Source organism: Perissodus microlepis, chromosome 1 (assembly GCF_051167445.1).
Source record: "Perissodus microlepis isolate ML-2025 ecotype Zambia chromosome 1, ASM5116744v1, whole genome shotgun sequence".
Lineage (NCBI taxonomy): Eukaryota > Metazoa > Chordata > Actinopteri > Cichliformes > Cichlidae > Perissodus > Perissodus microlepis.
In genome coordinates, this window is record NC_140461.1 from 29,485,285 (window position 1) to 29,498,886 (window position 13,602).

Genomic DNA, 13,602 nt, shown 5'->3' on the forward strand with positions numbered 1-13,602 from the left:
TTTTATTATTCGCACAATTTCAACGCTGACATTGTCATACAGGAACAATATAAAGATCCGTGTAGCTATTCACCCACACTTATCTTGTTCACTCATAGAGTTGATCTATCACTGTCTCTATTGTATGCCTCATAGCAGCCTTTTCATGCTCTTGCAGTATAAAAGACAGCAGAGCAGGGAGGTGCTGAGGACTGTTTTTGTCTGTCATCGTGTTCCATTCTTAATCCCACAAGCCCCAGCAATGCCTGGTGGAGCAGTGTGTGGGGGAGGGAGCTGGTGCAAAGCACGCCTTCATCGTTTTTCCTGCTGCTCTGAAAGTGGCATGGGGGATGGGCTGTGAGGAAGCCTGTTTGATTCCTTAAATCCAGGACACCCAGACATGAGCACAAGCTGTAGAGCTGTCGAGTGCCGCGAAAGGAAATTTCAATGTGAATTCTGTAATTGCGATGTATTTCGAATGAAAAGGTTTCGTGAATTGGTTCACTGCGCTGAATAAAGGAGAGGGGTCACAACTGCTTTTAAATATCGATCTTGATGAAATGTATCCTTGAAAGTGTGATGGTGGAGGAAAGAAAGGGATGTGATTGCATTGCTGCATTCATCAGTTTTGGCTTGAAGAGCAGTTTCATTTGGTGTCCAATGTTTAATGGATGTGTTTTTAAAAACCACACACACACACATCAAAAGTGCATTTACCTCAAAGAATAAAACCAAACAAAAGCTGCTTTCAGCCCTGCTCTTCAGCCCTGAGCTTTTCTAGGACTTAACCGATAGAGACACAAATGTGTGACGCCGCCTGACTGGAAATTAGCCAGCCTTTAACCTGCTAATTCTCTTAATACAAAGTTGTTTTGGATTGATGTGTGAATAGCACAGCTAATATAGTAACTGTAAACTAACCATTAGTGATTACTAGTTCAAACACATTTGAAGTAGGCTACAACCTACTGTTTGTTACATGTAAGTAAGGACCACTTCAGGGAATATTTTATTCTCTTTTTAAATATTTTTTTAAATGTATTTATTTTATTGATTTCCTTTTGTTAAATAGCTAAAGTTTGCACTCACTGGCCACCTCATTAGGGACACCATCTGTTCCTAATGCCTGATTTACAGCTTTGCGTTAAATGTACATATCGCAGTGATACAGACCTCGACAGTTGCGATAGGTCTGTTTGGCAGTAGAAATGTTGCTATGGGCGGCATGATGGTGCAGTGATTATCAGTGTTCCGCACAGCAAGGAAGTTCCTGATTCCTGCAGAGCTTGCGTGTTCTATTCAATTCAGTTTTATTTATACAGCGCCAAATCACAACAACAGTCGCCTCAAGGTGCTTTATATTGTATGGTAGACCCTACAGTAATACATATAGTGAAAACCCCAACAATCATGTGACCCCCTAAGAGCAAGCATTTTGGCGACAGTGGGAAGGAAAAACTCCCTTTTAACGGGAAGAAACCTCTGGCAGAACCAGGCTCAGAGAGGGGCGGGGCCATCTGCCGCGACCAGTTGGGGTGAGAGAAGGAATACAGGACAAAAGACATGCTGTGGAAGAGAGACAGAGATTAATAACAGGTATGATTCAATGCAGAGAGAGGTCTAATAACAGAGGTCTTCCTGTACCTACATGGATTTCCTTTGGGCAGTCTACCTAAAATCCAAAGGCATTCATTACCGTGTATGCGAGATAAATAAAGTGCTTAAAATATAAAGAAGAAAGCTGTGTATAAATGTATAATTAAATTTTAGTCTAAAGCACTTTGAGTGGTAAGATTAGAAAAGTGCTAGATAAATGCTAGTGCATTCCTTTCCATTGTATGTGGTGTAAACACCACAAGTATTGATTAGCACTAGGAGATCAAGCTTGAACATTATATTGTGCATTAGTTTTTATTCTGTTAGTGTAGACAATTATGGTTTTCTCATTTTCATGGCTCATAATCAATCCTTATGTAGACATAGAGTTGGTTTTGAAATCTTTTCTCCTTACTGGCTTTGATCAAGTACCTCAGAGATGTGTGGTTCGTGTGCAGTAACTTTTGTGTTGGTGGTACCTGTGAAAAAGTATCCACGCAGATGCCAGAATGCCAAATACCCCAGCAAACATTGCCCAGAGCGTTGCAACGCTTGTGCTGATTTTTCTTCTTCTCATGGCGCACCCTGCTCCATTTTTTTCCCCACGTAATTGAAACGCATGGTACAGGTCATCTACACAAAGTCCTGCACGCGAATGCAAGTAAAAAAGGTTTACCACAGCATAGAAACCATTTGTAACACCCAGGAACTGAAAGACCTGATTAGACCTGACCTTTGCCACAAAATGACTTGTAATAGCCCAGGATCCGAAGCGTACATCCTCTGTCAAATATGGTGAATAACGTATCATAGCATGGGCAAATATAGCAGCTAATGGAAACTAATAGGACGGCACTTAACTGTACAGATGGATAATGACCTGAAACATAACAGCCAACGCAACCTGAGAGCTTCTTTGGCAGAGAAACTGAATGATGTTAAATGGCTGCTCCAGTCCCCAGACCTCAGCCCAGATAAGCATGGTTTTCACTAACTGAAGACTAAACCAAAGGCAGGAAGTTGTAGAAACAAGCAGCGAGTGAAGCTGGATTCTGTAAATGTCTGGCAAAACGTTTTTTGGCAGTCACTGAGAAGTATTAAAAACAGTGCTTAGATTTATAATCACATTGGTTTGTCCATAATTCCATAAATCACATCTTGATTGCTTCATTTCAAATCCACTGTGGTGGTGCACAGAGGCAAAATTGGAAATAGTGTCAACTGTCCAAATATTTACAGACTTGAGTGCATTTTGGACGCTGTTTTTGTTTTTTCATCGTACACAAGCCAATTTCACCAGCTTTCAGCGTCCACTGACGACATTTGTTTTACTGCCTGTGAAATTGATACTATTTCTGATGGGGGGAAAAATATGTGAAAAACGACCACTGAACTGACTCACAACTCCCCTTAGTCATCACAAGTACTTGCTTATCCACCTTCTGCACACTGTTATTTAATGCCTTCCCTTTTTACCCAATCACATCCAGAAGCTTTACAGGGTAATATGGCATTTGTATCAAAGTCTGAATGCTTTTTGTATATAAATGTTATGCTTGAATGTGTATATTATGTAGAGTTTAACCATAGAGCAGATTCTTAGGAAGCAAATTTGGATATTTGTCAGCCTTGTTACAGCTTGTCTGAAAGATCTAGTTTAAAAGATCTTGTATGGCTTATCCAAGCATTAATCAGTATCTGTCTCACTAGTAATCTTGTTCTCCATGGCAGAGGTGTAATAGCTTGGCTTCATTGCCTATGTCCTAAGTTAAAGGTCCCCAAAGCTTTCTCTTTGTCTACTTCCTTTGTACAAGCGCTAACTACCTCTGAGTGTGTCTCACTCTCCCACCTCTCATTATACAAACCTAGAGGAGTGAGGCATTCGTCAGCTTCCTCGATGTGCCACCGACCTTGATAAATGGAGCAGCTCTCATGGAAAATTACATAGGCAATGCTACTTTGAAAAGTGGGCAGAAAAGGGAAAGACTGCACTTGAATGAAAGAGCCCTGAATACAGCTCTGCATTCTTGTTGATGTCCAGCTCGGTGAGTTCAGGGATATCATGAGAAGAAAGGCAGAGTTCTTTCTCTTTGCCTGTGCCTGATGGACTGTTGCTCTTGTGTTACGACTCATTCCTTTTGAGTAGTGCCAGGGATTTTAAAGGCTGTGGAACAGAAGGAGGACTGTGATTTATTTTGAGAAGGGGTACGAATTACACCAACAGGCTCATTGCAAAAAGAGCCTGTTAACTTACCCGTTAATGTTCTGGTAAAGCCAATTGTGTTTGTATGAGGAGAATTAATCCTTTGTTAACAGAATAATTCCCTTTTCTGTCCTGTGAAAAAGTGCAACTGTGCATTGTGCTGTTCTTTATTTTCCCCGTTTTTTCAGAAACGTTTTCACGTGCAGGACTGAATGCTGCAGGAGCTTTAAATACTTCGATTTACAGTGTGGTTACGTGACAGATCTTGTGAACTGATTATTACCTTGCACTGCTCAGCTGACTAATCTGTCTCAAGTTAAGCTGTTTTCACACATGAACTACAGAGAATGTTGGGAGAATTGGGTCAGGGCATTGTCCACAGTCTTTGCTAGCATGTAGCATATAATAGGAGATGGTCTGCTTTATTTGTGCACTTATTACTGGAAATACTGTTTAGTTTAGGCAAGGGAGTTGCTTGTTTAAAGCCGGAGGAGACAGGACACCCACCCACCCACTGTGAATTTACCAGACAATTACCTGTGACATTCTCACTCGGGTGCTCTAAGACATCACAGACTTTGAACTAGGGAAGTGGCAGGTTAAAGATGGTTTAATTTCTACATTGACTGCATGATCTCATTTGGGTAGTGTCTTAAGACGTTGATGGGTTCAGTCTATGTTTGTAAAGCAGTTACAGTAAAAAAAAAAAAGCAGCTAGCCAGAAACTTGGCATATCTCAACATGGCGTGCAATTTCATCTTAAAAATATGAGGAAACTGGATGGGGGACGGGCAGAGGCAGACCTAAAAAAAAAAAAAACATTATCTGCTGCAGATGAAGAGTGTCTGAAAGTCATGTCCATAAGAAAAGGAAAAAAAATCCAGAATAAGTTCAAATTGCCATTTATATAGGGAGGAGGTCAGGAGAGGCGCACAGCAGTATCTCCAGCCATCTGTCATGGTTTCAGCCAGTGGTCTTGAGTGATCATGTCAAAGCTGATGGAATAGTGCCATCAGATTTTGATCTACCATGTGGAAAGAATCTAATAAGCAACAGCTTCATTTATCAGCATGACAGTGATCTAAAACATACTGCCAGTGCAGTTAAAAAGACCCATTTCCATTAGTACCTACTTGGATCGACTTGCCACAACTCGCCACCACTTGACTCGGATCGAATGGTTTTCCATTACAATTGAATACCACCAGCTTGTTTTTTTGTATTCATTTCCCTCTTTGCTGGGTTTCAAAAATGGCGGTTTTGAGTTTCGTGAACGAGACACACTCATTACTCAGCGAGTGACGCCACTGACCAGCCAATCGGTGGCATGCAGTCTAACAACATTTATTTTAGTACCTGCTCGTATCGCTTGGAACCCCGGCCGAGCAGGTACTATTTTAGCACCTGGTACCAGGTACTGTCACCTAATGAGAAACCCTGAAAACTGTGGTGAACCGTGCTCAGTTGATCCAAGTAGGTACTAGTGAAAAAGGGGCTGAAGTATAGATGGAAAAACATTACTGAAGCAGTGTGAGAACAGAACAAAAAGGCAGCCAACATCCAAAGAAGAGCTCTCAATGTCCTTCAAGAAGCCTGGAGAACTGTTCCTGAAGACTACTTAAAGAAATTACAAAAAAGCTGAATAAGAGAGTTCAGCCTGTATTGATAAATAAAGGTGGCCATGCCAAGTACTGACTATCAAACACTACATATTTCTTTATATTTCTTAGCAAAATATAAAGAAATGACTCTGTTTAATCATCGGCCTTAACCGTGCCTTTGTTCTCAGTAAAATGATAGGTCACGTTTTTCCTCATCTATTTGAGTGATATATAAAATGTATGCTCTGAAAAAAATAATCAAATTCACATTCAGACTCTGGTTTTACATCCAGCACAATCATATGAGTAATGTTGGAGTCTACAGAAACTTTCACAGTATGTCGTAGTATGGAGCAGCTTTAGTTCATTGTGCTATGATTCCTGCTCACTCTCTTTGTCTGTCTCAAGCATGCAGCCTCAGGGAGTCCCTTGCTACAACAGGAAGAAACCATTTGACCATTAATTGTTTTCTGTGTGTGCCATTAGCTGCGGCCTTCATTGTCACATGTAATGCTTTGAGCTTGTTGGCAAAACAAAGCACAAGACTGCCTAAAAAATCAAGGAAGTACATAATGAACTTGTAGAAGTTTTAAACTAGAATGGATTTTTTTTTGTTTTTGTTTTTAAGAAATTAAAAGCCCCACAGATTTATTTTTACATAGTTTCACATCCATGTCCTGGGGAAATTCCTTTTTGCTGCAGACTATGACGAATACCAGGCATACCACACGTGTTCAAGGCTTACTGTATACTATCCTTTGCTGACATACCAGTGAAAATTAAAAACCTAGTATATCTCAGAATGACTAGTGCAGTCACAGCAATGCAAAAAACTACAGCAAAACACACCTAATGTGTTTAATGTGTAGGCATTCAATATTTTAACCTTAAAACACTGCAACAGGATTTTAAATGTATATTTACTTTTACACCTAACAGCTAGTATTTTACTGTTTCCTTTAGCATACTTATGAGATTAGCAGACTAGAGTAGTTGTTAGTAGATACTGAGGACGGATACTAAGATGAAAATAAATTTCCATCTCAAGCTGCCACAAAACTTCCACACAGCCTCCAAGATTGTTGGCTCACTCTTGTCATTTGATACGAACCCAAAAACCTGCCAAACTGAAGCAATTTCAATCTTTTTAGGCGTCCAAATTGTTTGCACTTGTGGTATTTTTTTTTCTTCTTCTGCTGAAAAGTCTCCATCTTTCCAAATCACTTCAAGTGTCTTACATGATGTACATTGGACCTCAGTGTAATATGATTTATGTGGAGTGATTTTTAAAATATATTACACTGTTTTTTTGGGAGTTGTTTAAGTGTTATCTCAAAAACCTCCTTGCAGTAGTTTCATTATCGTATTTTCATCACAATGAGCATCTGTAGGGCCTGTCTGAGCGGATATAGTTTTACTTCTGCTATGCATCACTGAGTCTGAACATTGCTATATGTGTTGCTCATCATCTGTAACCCAAGAAGACTGCATTAGAGAATTGTCACTGCGCAAGCCAGCATGCATAAACGATTCTTCCACACCAGACCACTGATTCACATATTTAGCTAGGAGAAGAATGCTGTAGCCCACAAAGTTTATAGTCATGTTACACAGGAAATCCTTGTCGAGAGGGACCGCAGACTTTCTGTTTGGAAATATTTGATACTGGAAAGTCTTTTCCAATTCACAAAAACAGTCTGTGTTCACCTTGACCTTAGTGAGTGTTGAGTTTGATTTGTGTCCCATCTGTCTGCTTACTGAACGCTGTTGGGATTTGTTGTCACTTTTGATATTCAGGATGGGGAAAGACTGACTTTACCGTAAGCGCAATCAGGAGTAAAGAAGACTTTGAAAGAGTTGTGGTTGTTCTTTGTAGATCAGATTCTTTAAAATGAGCCACACCGGCAGGTTTTCATCAGGTTTTTTCGGGTTCTTTTTCTGTCTGCAAAGTGCTCTGTTTGGATCATTTGTATGGTCGTGTTGAACCAGGAGATTTATAGATACCTGTCCCAAAGGAATTATAGTAAGGTATACAAGTGCAGGGAGCAGTGGATAGTCTGGATAGACAAAAATGTACTTTCTGTACATTTCTGACCAGGAGATTGTTACAGTGTGTGCAGGCGAAAAGAGCGTTAGTTTGGGTAAATGTATTTAGCATCAGGTTAATTGGGGGGAAAAAAGGTTCTGTTTGTTTGTTTTTTGTTTTGTTTGTTTAAAAAGAGAACTATTTCTCTCTGACACAGTGCAGCACAACCTTAAAAACATCATTAAGAATTAATGTGAATGTTTGCCACAGGGAGATGAAACATGTGAGGAGTACTTCAGCAAAAAGCAATCACAGATGTGTCAAACAAAGCCCCTATCACGCTTTGTCTCTTCTTTCCCTGTCTTTCTCTTCCCTAAGCTTTCTAAGAGGTGTGTTGTGCTGTGTCTGGATCAGCTTGCTGTGAGGGAAGCGTGTGTGTGTGTGTGTGTGTGTGTGTGTGTGTGTGTGTGTGTGTGTGTGTGTGTGTGTGTGTGTGTGTGTGTGTTGGGGGAGGGGGGGAGGGGTAGCTAAGGCTTGTACAACTAATTCAGCTCATGAAAGACTTATGCAGCAAGAGCAGCTGTCTTCCATTGTCGGCCTGCAAATTTCCAGCGTGCCTCATTTCGCCTCTCAATGCGTGAGTAGCAAGAGAGAGCCCAGGAGGGGAGAACAGAGAGGAAATAAACCAAAATAAGAATTGGGGGGGGGGAACACAAGCAGGCAAAGAGGAGGCAAAAAGTTTCATTGCACCAACTCGATGTATACTCAGTTCTGGGTTTCTCTATTAAAATGTCGAGGGGTGAGCTGTGGTGCCATGGTCTAATAATAAACCATGAACCTATTCAGACCCAAGCGTGCAGTATGTAGACAGATAAAAAAAGGGCTCTGCTGTGGTGAAGAGGGCATATGAGGGGTAAGAGGAGGAGGCGTTGGTGGTGGTGGGGTTGAAGAACTGCCTGAGATTAGCAGAGGGGGGAGGGAGGGAGGGCTGAACGGTGTTATGAATGGATAGAGTCTTTAACTCCACAGCTCACTGAATACTTTGTCACAGGCTGCTGCGGCTGTATGTGGAATGAGAGGAACTGGCTGAGAGTTCTCGGATTCCTGAATCCTTGAGGCATGTGGTCTGATTAGCAGAACAAAACCCACACAGTGGGGAGGAGCAGACGTGGCTCCCCCACCACCACCGCCCCATCTTCCCTCGACAGGAATTTTCTCCCAATGAGGAAAAAGGTGGCTCGCAAGTTTGTACCGACTCGCTATGTTTGTGGAAGAGTTTGCAGACTGTGTTTGGGGATTTCTCATTTGTTTCAGAAGGCTTTGTTTCTCCGCAGCCTCTATTGTTTTGACCACGTGAAAAGAATTTTCACCTTCAAGTCATTGTTCTATTGTCGTCCGCCCCTCGTATTTGGTGAAGCTCGTTAAAATGATTATCAATAGCGAAACAGGTTTGACCATGAAGCACATTTGATGAGAAAGTAGTACAGGAGATTAGCTGCTTGTGGAACGTTTTTAGTGTGACAAAGAGGAAGTTAACAGCAAGGCGATGTTTGAGCAGGAGTGTTTATAGAGAGGATTACTTGCTTCTTACCACCCCCCTCCCCCTCCCCTTTACTCTCTTAAAGGGATTGTTTGCAGGCAGTTTGTTAAACGAAACGAGTGCAGGGGGTTCACGTTTTCTGCTGTGAAATTCTTCACCACATTGCATCATCCCCTTGTTGCCATGTCTCAGAAGTTCAGATTGCCCATGCAACCGTTAACTTTTCACTTAACCACTTTTTCCGAAAGCAAGACGTTTAATAGCACATTGTGGTTGCACATGAGAGCCAGAAAAATCTAACGTTTATGAGGGTTTATCGATTTTTATATCGACTCTGACCGATATAGGATTTATAAGACAGATACTGATATTTAGTGATTTTAAAAGTTCAGTGTATTGGCTAACACATAAAATATAAACATGTTTCCCTGACATTTTATTTATATATATATATATATATATATATATATATATATATATAATTTATGAGTCCTTACTAAGATAACATGACAGTGAGGTTTAAAAGTAATATTGTTTTATTATCACAACAAGTTGCAGATGACCTGTTTTACATTCTGCGTGGATCAGCTTGTTGTTGCAACATAAATACTCAGAAAGTGCTTGAAAGATAAGTGATATTATCAATAGATTGGCAGATGCATAATATTGGCTGTTATATAAGCCCTGCCAAGATATTAGTCGGGTTCTAGTTGAGATGAATTAAGCATGCAGCGATCCATTTGAATAGACTGATGTTGCTGTGTTTTAAAATCATCACAATATGATGCCTCGCTCCCCTTCTTTTCGGGTTATCTTCTTCTGTTAGACTACATAAACCAACAGCCAGCTGTTACAGAGTAACTAGCACAGTCAGGAAGATACACTACTTTCTGGGTCGAGTGTAATTTCTTCCCATATTAAAAGCGATTTGGAAAGAAGAGATAGTCTGAATTTATTTATTTTTACATATTAACGCTCGCTACTGTTTAGACAAGTCAGACTCATAACACAGCTCTCCATACTGACTGTGTGATTATCTGTAATTGTCCTAAAAATACCACTCGACTGGTTGAATAACCTTTTGGGAAAACAAGTATGCACGATTGGTATGGCATGCTTGTACTGTTTAAGTTTTGGGGTGCAGTTTCTTCAGAGTCTTATTTAGCGATGCAGAAGTATTCTCAGTTATTTCTGTCAATAAACCCCATAAAGCCATTAATACGATTTGTTCATAAAGCATTATTGTCTCAAACTCTGTTTCTGTCCAGCTCCGGTCAGAATAAGCCATTTTTTATCGCACTGACACAAGACACACGCCATTGGACTAAATGTTTATGTTCTGGGTGTGTAAGATATTTATGTCGTTACAGTCTCTCCTCTTAGTGTCAACTCTGGTTGCGCTCACGTAGGCTTGTCGTTTTACATTCTGTTATAAACCCTCGCAGAGGTAGACAAGTGAGCAAATACACATAATGGCTAATCCATTTTCCTATCTGTCAGATGATGTTGTTTGGGGGCGTTGGGTTGTTTTCTCACTGAGGAGCTTCTCCCGGTTTATCCGTCTCCTTACATTTTGCTGGATGTCAAAAGGCTATCTGCCCAAAATAGAGCAGCAGTTGACATTTCAGCATGAGAAATCGGAGAAGCCAGTCAGATCGTGTGCTTGCCCTCCTCTGTGCTCCGTCGTGCCTGAGAGCCAAACGGAGAGGTCAGCCTCGAGAGCAAAGCTTTTATACGAGCCTTTCTCTAATCCAGTGACTGTCATGCCCATTTTAAGCATAATTGAATATGGTCTGTTTAAAATAACAGCTTCTTGTATATCAGTATAGAAGTCTTTTGATTTCATCTGCGAGAAGTATACTTTGGAGGTTTGGTGCGTGTGAGTGTGCGTGCATGCTTCCAAGCTTGGAAGTACAGATCTGAGATGAAAGGATTTTCTTTCCCATTCTAATCCACACAGACAGCTAGGCCCTTGTGATTATTCCCGCCCCCTTCTCTACACTCATCTCTTTGAATACTGGGCCTTTCTAATTCACCCTAAAAAGGGTTTCAAAAGGGGATTATACTGCTGATAGAAATTAAAGGGAGAATACGTCCGTCCTTTAGGACCAATGTCAAACATTTAGGGGTTAACAGATTCCTTGCACCATACATATTGAAATAATTTTGGAACTGGTTTATATTTAGCATTGTTTTAAAATACTAAACTAATGATGTAATGTTTCAGTGTTACTAGCTGTTAGTGAAAAATTCCCAGAATCTGGAAATACATGTACTTGTCTTTATAGGTGTAGAAGACTCAGTTATACGGAGAAATAAGACTGTCAGTATAGTTGATTCAGGAGGAGTCGTTATGTTCTAGCAAATTTGAAGAGTATATTTTTGTTCAGCAACAAAAGGAGTACAATGTCAGTGTTGAACACATGAAGATTTAAATATGAGGTAAAGTATCTTGTGGCTCACTGACCTGGGTCTCACGCCAACAACTTAATCTATGTCACCTCTAAAGCTCTTAAATCCTCGCCTTGGCCTAATGCTCTTTAAGAGAGAGGCATAAACAAACAAACTATACGTGCATTAATTGTGCAAACACGGCTGGGTTGTACTGTTCTCCTGTCCTAACTGTAGTCTTGCTTTGCTGCCAAGTCCATCCAACCTTGATGGCATGTAACTATTTGACTTTGGCATCAAATTGTCAGTCACTGTTTGTGTGACATTTTAAATTTATGTAGCTGGCAGAAGCTCTTTGACAAGGGCCAGAGGAAGGGGCAAGACCATTAAAATAACACTATATAGTATATATATATATTTTAAAAGTTCTAATAAAGTTGTTACCATTTAAAAGCAGCTGTAAGTTACAAGTGACTCAAAAGTACATGTTCACCCAGGGAATATTTAGTGTTATACAAGAGTTATAGTGACAAAGTCTGGCTTTACTGGATGGGGGACTATTTAAACAGAATTTATAGACTGAAGTTTAAATAAATATTACATTTGGCACTTTGTACCTTTTTAATATTTTCTGCAAGTTTACTCTTGCATTCGCATTCTTTCTCCAGAAAGTCTTCTCAATTTTGTGCACCTGCATTCCAGACTTTGGCAACCTTTGTCTTATAAATTACTTGAATGTCCATGATTTACTATATTAAAAACCTTAAATGCCATCAGTGATAAATGTAGGTTGTCCTCTGGTTATGCCTCTCTCCAACGACTGGCTGTGTGCCAGTGGCTTTTATAGTCTCCAGTGTATGATGGTTTGATTTTCTCATGCTGTTTCCTTTCCTTAAACAAGAGTACCACATGCATCAAAGTCACCCCTGCCACAGCAGAGTCCTCTTATGAATGCTGATACGCTCACTAGAGACTGCATCAGTGTCCTTGAATACAGAAGAATTGCATTATCTTTTGTAGGAAGAGAAAGGGTCCCCTGTCAAAACGTTGCTCATCCTATCTTGCCGTGCTCTTCTCCCGTCCTTATTCCACATCTGTTTGGTTAGCAGTCTGTTTCATTCATATAATATATTTATACATGAGTCACAGGTAAGACTGTGATACGTCTGGAAATAATTCACCCACCATAAACAATGAACTTTTAGGAATCTTACCATTGGCTGATACACAGGAAAGCCTTATTCTGCCCGGGGTCAGCACACTCATTTATACAGAAAGGCATTTTATTGTCCCCAAAACACAAAAAAGGAATGTGTGTGGACAAGGAGGAAACAAGAACCACCTGGAAAAAACGCAGTCGGACGCAAGGGAAAACATGCAGCCTCCACAACTGCCCTGCATGCTCGAAACCCTTATTTGTTTTGCTGGAAACCGTGGCGGTTCCACCATGTAACAACAAATGTAATGTCATCAGGCAAAACACAACTTTAATCTGGTGCAACCATTTTTCAGCAATGAAATGCTGTGTCATTTGGCAGTTAATCAGATATGCGCACATGCAGACTACTAAACTGTACTTTTTACACAACTGAGCTGCATGATGAAATGTTGCATCGTTGAGATTCACTGAATACTTGATCGATCAAGTCACATTGTATTGCTTGCAAACAGCTTCCTTTTAGATTAGTGTTTCATCACCATTTTGAGGAGGAAACATAGACTTTGCTTGTCACTTGAAAACCGGTCACAGTAAAGATGTGTTGTTAATTTGTAGATCTCACAAGATCCCATATTAATAGGGATCTGAATGCAATGGAGCCATCGCTTTTCCACTATACCAGTTTAAATGCATTCTGGGAAGCCATGTTTATATCATCTTACAACATATATAAGCGCCTTTTGACGTATTTGTGCTGTGGCACAGTGCTCTCGACTACCATGCTCCTTTTTGTGTTTTTTCTAAGAGGATTTGATGAGCACATTGGCAAACCATTGCAAATTTCATACATCTTAAGCATTTCTGTTTACCTGGTGAATACAAGAACAGCAACCTTTTTCTTTTTGGTCTGTTTTTGGTCTCTACCAAATCCTGTGGGAAATGCCTGGCTCCTTAGCTGCTAAATGCTCCACTATATCCACCAGCTGGTTTCTACCTGTAGCTTTCTGTCTTCTGTTTGATGCTGAACAGCTACTGTCCAGTAAGTTTTTAAAAGTGAAAACACCAGCCTGCTGTCTTATGACAGCTTTGTTAATGAGCTGCAAGTTA

At 40.4% G+C, this 13,602-nt stretch overlaps 1 protein-coding gene across 4 annotated transcripts in view; it reads left to right on the top strand.

The window, feature by feature from the left end:
* Positions 1-13,602, top strand: part of znf609b (zinc finger protein 609b) — a 79,075-nt gene that overhangs the window by 27,711 nt on the left and 37,762 nt on the right. The window lies entirely within an intron of this gene.